Below are 16,166 nucleotides of genomic sequence, written 5' to 3'. Positions count from 1 at the left end.
AGCTGTTTATGGCCCAGGCTTAGAAGTGCCATACATTGTCCTATGCTATTGGCTAGAATTTAGTCATGTGATCTCACCCAACTAGAAGAAGAGATGGGAAGTAATAGTCTAGCTATGTAACTAGAGGGAAGAGAGAGGCAAAGAGTTAATTTATGCCACAAAAACTTAAGCTGAATCACAATACTTTAGGATTGGAAAGTATTAGAGGGTTTTGCATCTATTTATTCTCTTCTTCCCTGGCTGGAAGACCCTTCAAATATTTCTTAAATTACATATGTTCTAGGCTATTCTATATTTTTTTCTTTTGAATATGGACTCTGTAATATGTCAACCTCCACTTTAAATTGTAGTGTCCAGAAAGATCACATTATTCCAGATAGGGTTAACCAGAAAGAAGCATAGTGGGACAATTTTTCTTCATTAGTCTGACATAGCCCAGGACTGCATAGCCAGATAGCTCTTCTTACTTTTTTTATCAATTAATTTATCCACTTAATTTATAGGTGTCATGGATAGAAAAGTATGAACCACAGTTTGGTGAAGTCACTATAAAAATCTTAAGTAAATGTTACTCTTTCTTGATCACTATTTTGCTCCTTTGTCTAGCATAATATCTGGTATTTAGTAGGTTTTTAAAAAATAAAGAATGAAAAGAGTTTATCAATAGCTTACATTTCCTTGAATTTAGTAGATAGTTTCATATTTTCCATTTCTTATCTTTCTGGGCTACATTCCAGGTGATTTCTGCATATCAGTTTTCTAATTTAGTCTTTTTCCTCTTTAAGCCGTGTTTTTGAGTGGATTATCTGTTGATTTTTTTTTTTTTAATTTCAATGCCTATAAATTTTAATTCCTAGAATATCTAATTGTTAATAACCCCATTTAGCTTTTTGGATTTTGTCCCTTCCTTTATTTCTTTATTTAAACATCTTCACCTTGAAGTCACTTTCTCAATGCTCCACATATGCAGATTGTGGCATTTGAGAGTCACCAGCTCCTCCTCATGGCGCATGTGTGCGGTCTCTGACTGAAACACGGCTGACAGCTGGAGCCTCAGGTACACAGCCCAGGACATCAGTGGGGTGTTTTCAAATATTCCTCAGTAGAGGCTCTGTCCATAGAATGACTCTTAGATCACTTTCTATGTAAATATCTCATTTTGGGGTTCTTTCATCTTGAGAATAGTACAGATTTGAGCCTCATGCTCCAGACATGAGTTCACAGTTGTTGTTCCTAGTGGATGACTGGGAATGGAGCCCAAAGCCTTAATTTCCTCCTCACTGAGCTTGCAACCATACTCCTCTAGGGGATATATCTGGTCTGTACCCTTTGCCTGTCAGTTCCACCTTCACTTCTGGCACCCTTTCTTGCCGTTTTATGCTTAACCATGTATTAAAAACATTAAAAAAAATACATTCTCCCCAGCAATTCTATGGGCTTGGAGCAAGCACCGGGGATTCCCACTGTGGTGGACACTGGGATACATGGCCCAGAAACCACCTCCTTGAAGGCTTTGTTGACCCAGCTGTTGGCTCTGCTGTCTGTGGAGGCTTCAGCTGTCAGCCCCTTCAGGGATTGCCTCAGCTGCAGAGAGCCGCCTGCTCCAAGGTCACGTCCTTTTCCCTGGGCGGCCCACATCCAAAGACTGAGTAATGTAATGGCCCCACTCAGGACACTTCTGAGGAGCCATTCTAGTTCTGAAGCTCCCCATGAGTTTGGTCAAGGTAGTTACTATACTTGCTCAGCTCGACTTCTCCCTTTGCCTGCACATTCGCCCTCCATGCCCTTTCACAGATGGTGAATCCAAGGGCACTGCTGCTGAACAACCTGTCCTGTTAACTCACTTCCTTGTCTGCTTCTCAGGAGCCACTCTGTGACACAGCATTTGGTCACTCTATGTTGACCATAAGTCTCATATTTGAAGGCAGTTAGACAGTCATTGCTGTTGAGGGCCTTGATATAAATAGCTGCCAAGCCAGTTGCCTCATCCTCCTATGCTATATGCTATATGATAAGATCTCACTCATTTTTCTAAGTTTTTTTTTTTTTTTTTTAGATTTCTACTCAATGTTTCAAGCTATCAAGAGCATTTACATTTTTGATCTATTTTAGGCCATTTGATTTCTTCTCTTTTGTAGTTTTGTGACATTTTTAATTTGACATGTATACCTTCCTCTGAATAACTGTTAAAAATATTTAATGGAATGGATTAAGAACCTCTCTTGATAATTCCTCCTAGGTGCACAGACACTACTCAGACTCTAATTTCAAATAGCTGCAAATCTCCACTATGATCCATTTTTCACCATTTTACCTAGAAGAACATCTACAGAGGTTTGACTAAATAAAGGAATTCATGAAATCCAGGTTCGCTCTGTCTACTGAATACCACTCATGTAATAACTTTATAAAAGGGTCTCATGTGACATATGATATTCTCAGTGAACATATATTGGATCCTGCTGATATCTTATTTTTTCCCAAATGTTCACAAGTGCTGAAAATGTTAGCTATTATTATGATGATTATGGAATTTAAAAAAAAAGTATCATATCTCCTATACTGAAAATTGAACATATACATAACTGCAGTGATTAGGAATCCCGTTGGTCCATTAATCTCTTTTACAGGAGCCTTAAAAATCTATGAGTGCTGACAATGTTTTATATCTTTATTTTCAAGCAAAACATAATCATATAGACTGAATTTATGGTATAAAGTTTAAATTATAAATAAACAAGAGGGCTTAAACACTGGATAGAACTAATTGGGGTGCTGAAGTGTCTCTCACCGAAGGGCTTTAACACAAAGTTTATATACCCATTCTTTGACCTAACTTTTATAAAACTAGGAATAACATTTAATTTCTTTAACCCACAAAGGACAGCTTTCTAAAGACAATAGCCAACATCATTCTTAAGACTGAAACACTAGAAAAAATTCAAGTTAAAAAAGAACAAGACCTACCTGATCTATATCACCATTGACCATGTTTTTTTTTTATCATTTTGTTTTTTGATAATGCAGTAAAACACAAAGCAGAAACAAAAGCTATTATATGAGGAAACATGCATACCCTTGTTTGCAGATAGTTTAACTACAAACCTATTAAATGAGAAAACAATCAACTTAAGCTTTCTTTTCCTTTCTTTTTTGTTTTTTTGTTTTTTTGTCTTTTTAGAGCCACACCCCACGGCATATGGAAGTTCCCAGGCTAGGGGTTGAATCGGAGCTGTAGCCTCGGGCCTACACCACAGCCACGGAAACGCCAGATCCAAACCTCGTCTGTGACCTACACCACAGCTCAACGCCAGATCCTTGACCAGCTGAGTGAGGCCAGGGATCAAATCTGCAACCTCACAGTTCCTACTCAGATTCCTTTCCACTGTGCCATGATGGGAACTCCAACTGAAGCTTTCTTAAAACTAATAAACATTTAGTGGAGTGGTTGGTTACGGTTTAAATATACAAATTCCTATAACTTAAAACTCAATAGCCAGTTTTAAGACATGAAAGAGAAAAAGATTGAAATCATGGTAGCAACCAAAGAAATATCAATTAAAACCAACCATAATATTCATAGGACTAAAGCCAGCAAAAATTGTGTAGAATATAATGGGGATGACTATTATCAAGCTTTATTGGGATTCAAAAATAACTGAATAAAAGGAGAGGCACCATATTCTAGATGGTAACATGTATACTGGAGAACAGTAAATTTTCTCCAAATTCAAGGCCCAGGTTTACTCCAATAAAAATCCTAATTAGGGATTTTCTAAGGCATGTGAAGAAGAGTAGAAAAAGAAACAGATTAGAACAGCTAAGAAGTTTTTTTTTTTTTTTTGAAGAGAGGAGAGAAATAAGTGGGGTCCTTCTGCCAGATATCTGAGTCGAACCTGACAGAATATAGGTAGAAAATAAATTTGTTCTCCTTTACTCTTGACCCTTGACCCCTAGCTTTGTGAACTATTTCTTTGTCATCCTTCAGATGAAAGCATGGGAAGGTTTTTTAAGTTTCCAATTACATTTGGACTTTTAAAAATTCATGGTGGTTACTTGAAGGATAAGAACACTCTCACTTTAGTGATTATAATGTCCAATGTAGTGTTAAAACTCTCAATTTCATTTAAGATTTTCTCTTCTCTTCTCTCTCAACGAGGGCCAGAAAGCTACACTAATAAGAGCCAAGGAGGCCATAGGCTTCATGAGAGTAAAAGGTCTTCTCTGCTTTTTTTAAATTTTAATTTAATTTTTATTGAAGTATAATTGGTTTATAGTGTTGTGTGAATTTCTGCTGTACAGTATAGTGACCCAGTCATATATATATATATATATATATATACACACACACACATTCTTTTTCTCATACTATCTTCCATCATGTTCTATCCCAAGATATTAGATATAGCTCCCTATGCTATACAGCAGGACCTCATTGCTCATCCCTTCTAAATGTAATAGTTTGCATCTACCAACCTCCACTCCCCAACTATCCCACTCTCTTCCCTCCCCCTTGGCAATCACAAGTCTGTTCTCTATGTCTATGAGTCTGTTTCTGTTTTGTAGAAAGGTTCATTTGTGCCATATTTTAGATTCCACATGTAAGTGATATCATGTGGTATTTGTATTTCTCTTTCTGACTTGCTGCACTTAGTATGAGAATCTCTAGTTGCCTCCATGTTGCTGCAAATGACATTATTTCATTCCTTTTTATGGCTGAGTGGTATTCCATTGTATATATGTACCACATCTTCTTAATCTATTCATCTGTTGATGGACATTTATGTTGTGTTCACATCTTAGCTATTGAGAATAGTGCTGAAGTGAACAGAGAGGTGCAATATCTTTTTGAATGATAGTTTTGTCTGGATATATGTCCAGGGGTGGGACTGCTGGATCATATGGTAGTTCTATAGTTTTCTGAGGAACCTCTATACTGTTTTTCATAGGGGCTGCACCAATTTACATTCCCATCAACAGTGTAGGAGGATTCCCTTTTCTCCACATCCTCTTCAGCATTTGCCATTTGTAGACATGTTAGATTCAGAAAAAGCTTTTGACAAAACTTGGCACCCATTTGTTTTTCTTTTCTTTCTTTTCTTTCTTTTTTTTTTTTTTTTGTCTTTTTAGGGCCACACCCATGGAACATGAAGGTTCCCAGGCTAGGGGTCCAATCAGAGCTGTAGCTTCCGGCCTACGCCAGAGACACAGCAACATAGGATCTGAGCCACATCTGCAACCTACACCACAGTTCATGGCAACGCAGGATCCTTAACCCCCTGAGTGAGGCCAGGGATCGAACCCATGTCCTCATGGATATTAGTTGGGTTCGTTAACCACTGAGCCAAAAACAGGAACTCCTAACACTCATTTCTAATTAAAAAAAAAAAACAAAAAAAAAAACCCACTTTCCAGAAAGTCATCTGCTCTTTGGTTTACTGCAGAGTCTGGCTCTCCTGATACTGAAGAGAGAGAGGGAGGGAAGTTAAGGGACAGCAAAGGTCTTGCTGGCTGGCAGTGATGATGCCATCTGGGCTGATTCTTTGTTTCTACTGCTGATTGTAACTTTCATAGGGAACTCTCAGATGATAAGTTTTTAATGTGCACCATGGTTTTCCTCTGCAAGTCACTTTAATTCTTCCTTTAGCTCCCAGGCATCTGGCAGCCTGCCCTTCCACTGTCTGCGTGCCACCTCTCCATGCAGGCATCTTGGGCAGGAGTTGGGACACTTTCCAGTGGCCCCCATTTGAGTGGTGAGATCCACTGTTCTCCCCAAGGGTGAGGGAGTGTTGTCCAGCTGATGGTGGTCCCCTCTCTTCTGTCTCCTCAGGGAGCTTCGAGGCTCAGCTTCTCATAACCTGTGCTTCCAAAACTTCAGGACCCATGGTCAGGTTCTCTGGGTAGTGTTCATGGAACCCTTACTCTCACCTTTCCAGTCCCTGCCCCATCAAGGGGTGGTGGGAGGTTGCGCACAAAGTGCCTTGACGATGCTCTAAAGAGAAACCCTTTCTCTCGGTTTTAAAATTTTCCGTATTTTTGTGCCCTTGAGCCAGGTGAGACTAAAGTCTCAAAGTCATTTTGAGCTGGTTGTGACATACAGACTTGAAGGTGGGCCCAGGACCCCTGCCTCTTGGCATCCGTGCTTTTGTGTAGTCCTCTCCTGAGTAGGACAAAAGTCAGCAGAGCCCAATAATTCACAATTTACAAATAAATGTAAATGACTACTGAGTGTAAAAAAAAAAAAAAATCAAAATAAGATGTGAATGTCCAACAATAAATTATACTTTTATAAAAATAAAATGTCTACCTTATGATCCATCAATCCCACTCCTGGGCATATATCCAGACAAAACATTCATTCAAAAGACTCATGCACCTCTATGTTCATTGCAGCATTATTCATGATAGCTAAGACATGAACACAATGTATATGTCCATTAACAGATGAATTCATTAAGAAGATGTAGTGCATATACATAATGGAATACTACTCAGCCATAAAAAGGAATGAAATGATGTCATTTGCAGCAATATGGAGGCAACTAGAGATTATCATACTTAAGTAAGTCAGAAAGAGAAAGACAAATACCATATGATATCACTTACATGTGGAATCTAAAAGATGGCACAGATGATCCTATCTACAAAACAGAAACAGATAATGGACATGGAGAGCAGACTTGTGGTTGCCAACGGGAGGGGAGAGGGAGTGGGATGGACAGGGAGTTTGGGGTTGGTGGATGCAAACGGTTACATTTGAAAGGGATAAGCAATGGAGTTCTACTATGTGTGATTGGGTCATTTTTCTGTACAACAGAGACTGAAGAAAGACCGCAAATCTGTAATAAAAAAATAAAAAACAAAAAATAAAAATTTTTAAAAAGTCAACAAAAATGACACTATTCTATATTAAGTATACTGTAATAAAAAAATAAAAGATAAATAAAAATTTTTGAAAGTCAACAAAAATGACACTATACTTATTAAGTACACTGTGATAAAAAAATAAAAAATAAAAATTTTTAAAAATGTCAACAAAAATGACACTATACTATATTAATTAAGATACAATGAGACAGCAATTATCATAACCTATGATAGGAATTTAAATTATTACTAATGTTTGTGAAAGCACTTTGATGACAAATAAGAAATTTAATGAAACTCATACCTTTTGGTCAAATAACTCTGCTTTTAGGAATCTAAAGAAAAGAAATCTGAAAAACTGGCAAGGAATTATGCAAAAGCATTTCCTAACAGCATTGTTTACACCAGCTAAAATTAGGAAAGAATTAAATACTTACTAATAGTAGACTAGATAAAAATAGGCAAATGATACAATACATGAATGTGATGAAATATTAATCAGACATTGAGACATATTTAATGTTGCGAAAATATATATGCAATATTTGTTGAAAAAATTGACATACAATGGCATATGCTCGACTGCTCATTAAAATTCTTTATTAAGTGTGTCTACCATTTTTTAGGCATTGTGTGAAATCCTGAATATTGCGGTGATCCCGGTTTTCTTGTATATCCTTATAGAAAGAAATATCATCATAATTACCAATGTTCTGGGTCATGGAATTATAACATTTTATTTGCCTAATACTTCTTTTCATTTTACAAATTTTCTCCATGCACATGTAAAGCAATAAAAGAAAAGCTTTAACATCTCCTTTCTGGCAGTACTTTCCCTGGAGTTTTGCAAGGAGATCAGGCTGCCTCAGGCTCTCAGTGAGGCAGGAGACCTGGTTACACAAATCATCTCCTGGTTTATCACTGGTTAATGGGGTGTGGGAAGGATGGGTAGTTAAAAACAAACAAATGAGGGAAGCTTACATTTTTGGATGCAGGAGAATATCGCAAGGGTTGCATAAGGAGAGCTTTTTAAAGAGGACAGTGGCTTCCTGCTGAGATTCTGCCAAGATGCATGTGTGCTGGTGCTGCCTGAGAGCCTGGCTGCCTAGCAACTACCATCTTTCTCTCCTTAAAAAAAAAAATTCCAGGCGATGCATGACTTAAATGAAGATGTTCCAATTCACTGGAGCTTGGAGAGCAATTACCTGTAGCTGTCTTTGGCATTTGTGCCAGGCACATCAGAAAAGAAAATGAAGATGCTGTGTACGCCCTGTGTCTTCATCTCTAACATGCGGAAAGGGATGCAGTGAAGGGGCTGGCTATACTCCTGAGGTCTTTTTCTTCTCTCTTGCAGAGCGAAACCCTCAGAAAGTGTAGAGTAGCCGTGTAGGACTCTGTGGGCCCTGTAGACCTTGCGTTTTGAAGGTAAGACACGTGGAAAGGCTGGGAGTAGAGTGGAGGGCACTTGGGTTTACTAAGAGATCCTCCTGCTCCAGGATCATTTTTCTGCCTTCTTTAAGGACAATCCCCCCACCCTCCAGAGAAACTTTCTAAAGCTAGATTAAATAAGGCCTTCTTTTTTTTTTCCTGCAGTCACTTCATCCCTCTTGTCTGCATCCTATAGAAATTTAATGTGGTCCCAGAGCCTTCCCTGTGCAAATTTTGCCCTGCTGTCTACACACCCACATGTGTTATGTTGTAAAGCTCTTCCCTGGAAGTGCCTAGATGACTCTGATCAACCCCTTGTCCACAGTGACCAGTGCACTTCTTTGAGTCACTCAGGTCTCCAAGGCCCCTTCATCAGGTGACTCCTCTCCTGCCTCTAAGTTATTTTCCGAACAGCACCTTGGTCGCGAAGCTAACTTTTCTTTCTGGCTCTTAACAAAGTAGTACATGCAGGAGGGTGTTCAAATATCAGAACACTGTGACTCAGTGGGTTAAGGACCCAATGTAGACTCTATGAGGATGCGGGATCGATCCCCGGCCTTTCTCAATGGTTTAAAGGTCCTGTTGCCACAGGCTGCAGTGTAGGTCACAGATGCGCCTCGGATCTGGTGTTGTCATGGCTGTGATGGAGGTCGGCTGCTGCAGCTCCAATTGGACCCCTAGTTTGGGAACATCCATATGCCATGAGTGTGGCTGTAAACAGAAAAAAAATCAGAACAGCAATGGCAAGGAAGGATAGATGGGGCAGGGGAAGGATGGCCTTTGTGACAAAATGCCCTCCTCTTTCCCTTGCAAAGGTAATGGATATTAATGACTTTGTCTGCACTATCTCTCTATGTAAAATCAAAAGTCATTTTAATTAGTGACTGTCTTTTATTTGTGAAAGCACTAGACATAAAAAGGAATACGATATCCTGCTCTCCAAATTGCTTACAGGCTTATGAGAAAGACATACAAGTAAACGAATACTACAAAGGACAAAGAAAGGGTGGAGGGGACGGTGTGTAATGCATGGCCTGTGTCTCAGGCAGGAGAGTGATATGATGGCACAGAGGAGCTCTGGTGAATCAGCTAAGTGAGGCGCTGCCCCTGCAGCTGCGGGGCCAAGGGGGTGATGCAGATGGGACCAAATAGTCACCTGTGCATGCAGTGGGTTTCATTATAGGAGAGGGACCGGCAGCTAGGGGGATCCATATCTTTTTTTCTTTCCAATAATATAAGTGTTGTAAAGATATAGCATATAAGTTACAAAACTGCAAAATGCAGGCTCAGAAAGAAGGTCTCTCTCTTTGTGTCAGCAGGACTTCATGCCCGCACTGTACTGGGGTCCTCATGCAGTGGACCCCATATAGAGCTACAAAGGTTCTTCTGGAGAGTTTTTCTCAACTCATCTCTTAGAGAATTTTTTTTTTAATTGAGGTATTTATTGACACAAACATATTAGTTTCAGGTATACGACATAATTATTTGCTATTTGTATATATTGTAAAATGATCATCAAATCTAGTTAATGTTCATTACCATACACAGTTACAAAAAACATATCTTTAAATGAAGTCTTTTTCCATTTTTTTTAGTTTTATTGAAGCATAGTAGATTTATAATGTTGTGATAATTTCAACCAAGTGATTCAGTTATATGTATAAACACATCCACTCTTTTTCAGGTTCTTTTCCAACATGGATTATCTCAGAATATTGGGTAGAGTCCCCTGTGCTATAAAGCAGATCCTCATTGGCTAGTCATTCCATATACCATGGTATACACATGCTAATCCCAAACCCCCCCGTCTATCCTTCCTCCAATGAGCAGTAAACATGTTTTCCCTTTTCTCGGAGGGAGACATTTTCCAAGGCTGTTTGCTATACATACTCTTTTAAAGATAGTCCAGAACAAAGGATAGTCAATGCCTCATCTTGCAAGATGTGCCAACATGCCCTAGACCCCAGAGAATTATCTCCCAGTCACTGTATGCTTAATACCTAGAGCTGTGCTTCACTTCTAAAGACTCATATTTAAAATGATCTGAAAGAGACTACTGAGCACCCTTTCAAAATGTAAGTTGAGAATTTATTTTAAAAAGGAATGCTATAAAATTTCTAGGATGTTTGTAATTCCCTCCATGTTTCTTAATTTTGCGCATCATGGCTTTTTTTCTAGGGGATGAGCAGTAACAGATAGATAAAAGGATTTCAGCAAGGAAGGAGAAAAATGGAAAGACAGCTGGGATCTTCCAGCAGCATCCATGAAACAGGCTGGGTAATCAGCCTTCCAGCAGAGCATCAGTCCACCTGTTTCCCCAGTGCCTTCATGGTGAATTCAGCACCCTGGGCTCTGTACCGTTGGGCAGCCTCTGTTTCATTTCAGATCCTGCCTCCCTCCAGTACTGGGAAAGAGGGCAAATAATTGTACTCAGAAATGCAGCCTAAGGATTCAGCTGCATGTGGATACTGTCTGGACAGGCAGTTTCCTGGATCTTATACAACAATGCATTTAAGAAAGAATTAATCTAGGCAGAAATGACAGTGCTAATTTTATGCTACTTTTAACATTCATCGTAACTCTCTCACAGTCAAGCATTTCTAGAAAGATTCATTCGATCTGTAAGATTCAATTTTAGCCCTTTTAGAAAGTTGAGGTTTTCATGGATTTCCAAAGCATTGCCCTCCAAGTTTCAATTCCTGTTGTTTTGTACCAGCTAGTTCCCAATTATCATAAACAAATTGTTCTGCATTGCTAAGATTCCCATTCCTTTCCCCCCATTTCTTTTAGAAACTGTCTGCTTAGGATATTTTATTATTTGTCAGCTTCTATACCAGGATTAATTTCATTAGGGAATGTGACAGGATATGATGCTGTAGATTCTTGATTGCCAGTCGTTGGCTCTCAGCAAAGAGAAACTGGCTAGCGAAAATTGAAAACAACTATGTCACCCGTTGATTTCTCACTTCTCTATTCAAAATTAGCCAATTCTCTAAATTCCAGAAATTAGAACATCCAGAGAAAGAATCAGTGATGAAAACAATGCTGTACCTTATGAGCTGTGTTTAATCAGCATTGTCTGCTATATGTAAAAAAAAGTTATATGATTTTCTACATATAATACTGAAGAAAAAAAACACAATAGAAAGTTTTCTTAAACTTTCCTTATGATAACCCAGAAATTCATCTGGAACTTCTTATTAGGTATGGAGTCAAGCAAGAATGTAACTGAAACTCACCACATTAAAATTTATGATGCCCTTCAGAGACACAAACAACAACAAATTGATTCGTTGTTTTTCTGCAGAATTTTGGTTCAGATTTATCAAATATTTTCTGGAATTAATCAATAATGGCTTTAGACTAGAAGATATCCTTGGTAATGGAATTTGGTAATTCTTTTAGAAGATATAGTTCTTAGCGTTAGATAAGCTGGTGATCCATATTGAAGAACTAAAGAGTTTGAGTTAATGCATTACTCAGGTTTATGGGGCAGGATTACATTCATCCTAATAAATGAGCATGGACCATGAAGCAGAACGGAGCTCAGGCAAAGAAGTATAAATGGCTTGGCCAAAGGCCATATGTGCTATTAAATAATTGTACTGAAAGTACAGGGCTTTTGAAGGTGGGTCCATACAACATATACTTCATATGCACAGGACATCGTGTCCTCTGAACCTGCGTTTTTCCCTGTTACTGAGGTGGGCTTAGCACAGTGAACAGGAACTTGAGCTTTGGAGTCACAGAGAGAGACAGAGAGAGGGACAGAGAAAGGGAGAGACAGAGAAACTCAATGGTTTATTCACTTGCTACCCAGTAATTTAACATCTTTGTCTCTTAAGATAAAGAAGAAAAAAAGAGCACGTATCTTGTAGAGCTTATGAAAAACTGAATAAAATAATACATGTCAGGTGGTTGGCATAGTGTTTGGCGCACAGTGTCTGGTACTAGCATCATGCTAGCTCCTAACTGTTACCACTGGAGTTATTAAAACAGATTAATCACCAAATACACTCAGCAACAGCTGAAGACTGGGAAACCCAAAATGAAGAGACTGGTCTTGCTCACAAATCTACCAGGGAAATGCTAATTGCTGTGGTTCAGAATAGTTGACTTAGTAAATTAGAAAACTGTTTTGTGATAGGCATGAAATTAAATAGAGGTAATAAAGACAAAAGCAACTTAATGAAATTCAACAATCTATTAATTTTTTCATTTAATAGATAGTGTTTGAAGGCCTACTGCCTACATGAAAGATATGTATGCGTCACCCCTGCCCTCTACTCTAGCTATTGTTAAGGGGAGAATATTTGTTTATTTAAAATCAGTAACAGTTTATCTATATAAACTTCAAGCTACTTATACATTTTTTCATAACTATAGTAAGTAGAGTTCTTGGCAAATAGAAATAGTCTTCAAAACATCAAATGAATCTAGTTGCTGAGCTATCCATGAAAAATTCTTTAGTTTTTGTTGTTGTTGTGGTGGTGGTGGTGGAGTTTCTTTTTGGCCATGTCCTCAGCATGCGGAAGTTCCCAGGCCAGGGATTGAACCTGCAGCACAGCAGTGATCCAGGATGCTGCAGTGACAACACTAGATTCTTAACTCACTGTGCCACAAAAGAACTCCAAAAAATTCTTATTGCTTACATTATGGTGGACTAATTACTCTAAACTACAATACTTATATTTCCTAAGGAGTATATTAAGATCCTAACAATAATGTCCACTCATAGAAATACTCCCTTCAGTTTTATCATTCTGTCAAGTTTCAATTTGAAGAAAAGTACAATCACTTAAACGAAAGCAATAAAACTAAAATAGAAGAATTTAAAATGACTCTAGAAAAGAGAGAGAAACTTTCTTTCCCTAGATTTGTAAAAAAAAAGTTGCACTTGAAGATGAAATCAGGCTTTTATAGGTTTACAGGTTTTTACAGGTTTTATAGGTTTCTTACTCCTTTCAGAAACTGGTAGCAAAGATGACAAGGACTCTTCCTTGATGCACAGATGGTACTGAGTGCTATTGGAGGAAGCAGTGATCTGGAAGTTCCCCTGGGTAGGAAGTAATTTCCGAGTTTATTGGAGGAGTGGAAAAAACAGGAGAGTCCCCTCTTTAACTGCCTCCATGAATCAGTTTCCAATATGGGACACCTGCCTAGATCCTTACACGAAGGAAAGAAGCTTGGCTAGCTGCTCCACTTTTAAGTGGAAGTGATGGAGCCATAGGATGTAAGTTTTCAAGAGCAATTTTAGTATCCTTTCCACCGGACACTGCTTCTGAGGATGTTGGACCTTAAGCTCCACCAAAAGAAGGCATGTTAATATCCTATGATAATATCACTTAAATGTGGAGTCTAAAACATGGCACAAATGAACCTATCTACAGAACAGAAATAGACTTGCAGACATAGAGAACAGACTTGGGTTTGCCGAGGGGGAGGAGAAGGGAGTGGGATGGACAGGGAGTTTCAGGTTGGTAGATGCAAACTATTACATTTAGAAGGATAAGCAATAAAGTCCTACTGTATAGCACAGGTAACTCTATCCAATCTCTAGGGATAGATCATGAGGGAAGATAATATAAGAAAAAGAATGTATAGGCTGTATGACTGGGTTACTATGCTATACAGCAGAAACTGGCACAAGTGTAAAACAACTCTAAGTTAAAAATGTATAGATAGATAGATAGATAGATAGATAGATAGATAGATAGATAGATAAAACTTGTGTTAAGTTGGTCCTAAGAGAAGACCAGAATTGTGAGTGGTAGGGTAAGCCATCTGGAGGAAGAACCAGGATTAGGTCGACAGAAGGCAAGATCATTGTCCTGGGATCTGGGCCTCATACAGTGGACATCTGATCCACATTGGGCACTTTGGACCCTGGATCCCTGAGCCATCCCATTAGATTATGGCTCCTGCCTCCATGATATGATCAGAATCCCTGAGTCTTTCCAGGCTGGCCAGATGCTATAATTGGATTATCAAAGCCTCAACAACTCTTTCAGATGTAACATTTGCTTCATTCTGGTCTCCTCTGTGGGCTGTCTCCTCCTAAGTTATTGGCATTTCATGTATTAACCACATAGGAGTTTTGTTATTAACAGTTTTGCAAAGGACACACGAGTCTTCATATTTTCTTCTGCTAGCATTGTCTTATGTATTTCCACAGAAATCCAACCTCTCAGGGCATGGATGATGTTCCCATCTGTGGGGGCATTTCTTCTCTAAGCTGTCTTCTGCCTCTACTTGTGAGGTTACTTTTCATTTCCTTCTTACAGTTTGGCCGTTACTTAAAATTTAAGTTTCTGAAGGTCCTTTTCAATCTTTGCATCTTTTGATCATCAAGACACATTCTTCCTCAAAATAGTTCTGATATAATCTTCAATATTTCTTTTTATCTTCTTCATCAGATTTAATACATATTTTGTTACCTTCTTTTTCAAGAGTTTGTAGGAAAACATTTAGCTTGGGGCATAGTTTAAAGCCCTTTTTGACGGACCTTGTAAGTGGTCTCCAATTTCTGACTCTTCTTTTGTCCAGCTGGTTATCTTACTGTATCTCAGAAAGATTCACTTGTTCTATAAGATTCAATTTTAGCCCTCTCAGAAGACCTGAGGTTTTTTCCTTATGAAAAATACTTTCTACAAATTTTAGAGTATGTAACTGTTTTTTGTTTGCTCATTTGACAAATTCCTTCTCTTCCATGCTTCAGCTTCTTGCAAAAATAGTTTTACGTTTTTCTAAACTCAAGACTTTCCATCTATACCTTTCTTGTGGGCTATCTCTAGGGGTTTTTCATTCTTCTAACCAAACTCTAAAGCTGTCTTCGCTTCAGTCACATGCAGTTGGATGGATTCTGGTCCATGTTCCAGTTAGTGTTTTTTCTCTGACAGCTCGCTCCTTATATTGTTTTGGACATGACTGCACAACCCTACATGCATTTCCCAAGGTAAAGTGCATGGCTTTCAGTAGGCCCCAGGTTACAAGGGTGACCTCAGGCTTCCAGGGCTCTGCTGGCCACAACCTACTGTAGGTAATTCATGGAATATCCTGTGCACCCCCTCAAACCAGCACCAGGCAATCTTGGTGGAGCAGTCTAAGAAGGGGTAGCGATAAAAGTAGGATTTCCTCACCTTCTGCCCTTCAGGGTGCACCTAAAACTTAGAGAAATGGGTAAGGTTGTTAAATAGCCTAAGGAGAATTGTTTTCCTAGTAGCCAGAAGAGCTAAATGGTCCATATTTTCTCATACCTCTGCCCCTTCAAATGGTCTATGAAGAAGATTTACTAAAGGATTCACTTGCCACATCCTGGGATAAGCCTACTTCTGCCCCATATTGAAGCTCTTTGATCTTCTGTAGCCTGAGAGAAGTCATCCTGCCTGCAAATGTTCTAAATCTCCCTTTTCTTTGAAGCCCCCACCCAGTTTATATTTGGTCAGTATGCATGTGTACATGTGCATTTGTCTATGTGTGCATATGAATGTGTGCATGTGTGTGGCTGAAGAGCTGGGATTTGGATCTAAGTCTTCCTGACTTTGTGACCTGTTCTGAAAAGAGTTACAGAGCTTTGTTCGTGAGAACAAGAGCAAGAGCTAATGTAAGGTGGGCCAAAAGTGACTCCAGAGAAGAGAGGCATTTGCATGGATTGGAGCAATCAGAAAAGGCTCCAGGAAGGACCTGGGACTTGATCTGGGCCTGAAACAATGACTAGAATTTGGGACGAGCACTGGATCAGATGTCAGGGTCTGTTTTAGTTCTATATTTTCCAGTTGACTAGCTATTTCTTCGCTTCATTTCTTCACTTCATTTGATGCTTGACCCAGGATCTAGGGTCATTTTTAGTTCTTAACATATGTATGTCATAA

The 16,166-nt window shown here is 38.8% G+C and overlaps 1 protein-coding gene across 5 annotated transcripts in view; it reads right to left on the bottom strand.

Moving 5' to 3' along the window:
* POU2AF2 (POU class 2 homeobox associating factor 2) overlaps window positions 1–16,166 on the bottom strand; it is a 484,987-nt gene that overhangs the window by 154,342 nt on the left and 314,479 nt on the right. Inside the window, exon 4 of one of the 5 annotated variants that reach the window (XR_014815237.1) lies at window positions 12,766–15,461. The exons of 3 other annotated variants lie outside the window; for them this stretch is intronic. The gene's annotated coding sequence lies outside the window, so the exon portion shown is untranslated. Of the gene's footprint in view, window positions 1–12,765; window positions 15,462–16,166 lie in introns of those variants that run through there. One more of the 5 variants, XR_014815238.1, reaches the window with a different exon arrangement.

The sequence above is a fragment of the Sus scrofa genome, chromosome 9 (genome assembly GCF_054392235.1).
Source record: "Sus scrofa isolate SSC_HxYL_T2T_F1_AM1 chromosome 9, Sscrofa_HxYL_maternal_Yorkshire_Landrace_v2.0, whole genome shotgun sequence".
NCBI classification, from domain to species: Eukaryota; Metazoa; Chordata; class Mammalia; order Artiodactyla; family Suidae; genus Sus; species Sus scrofa.
The sequence above is the reverse complement of the archived record's forward strand: the minus strand, read 5'-3'. Positions and strand labels throughout refer to the sequence as shown.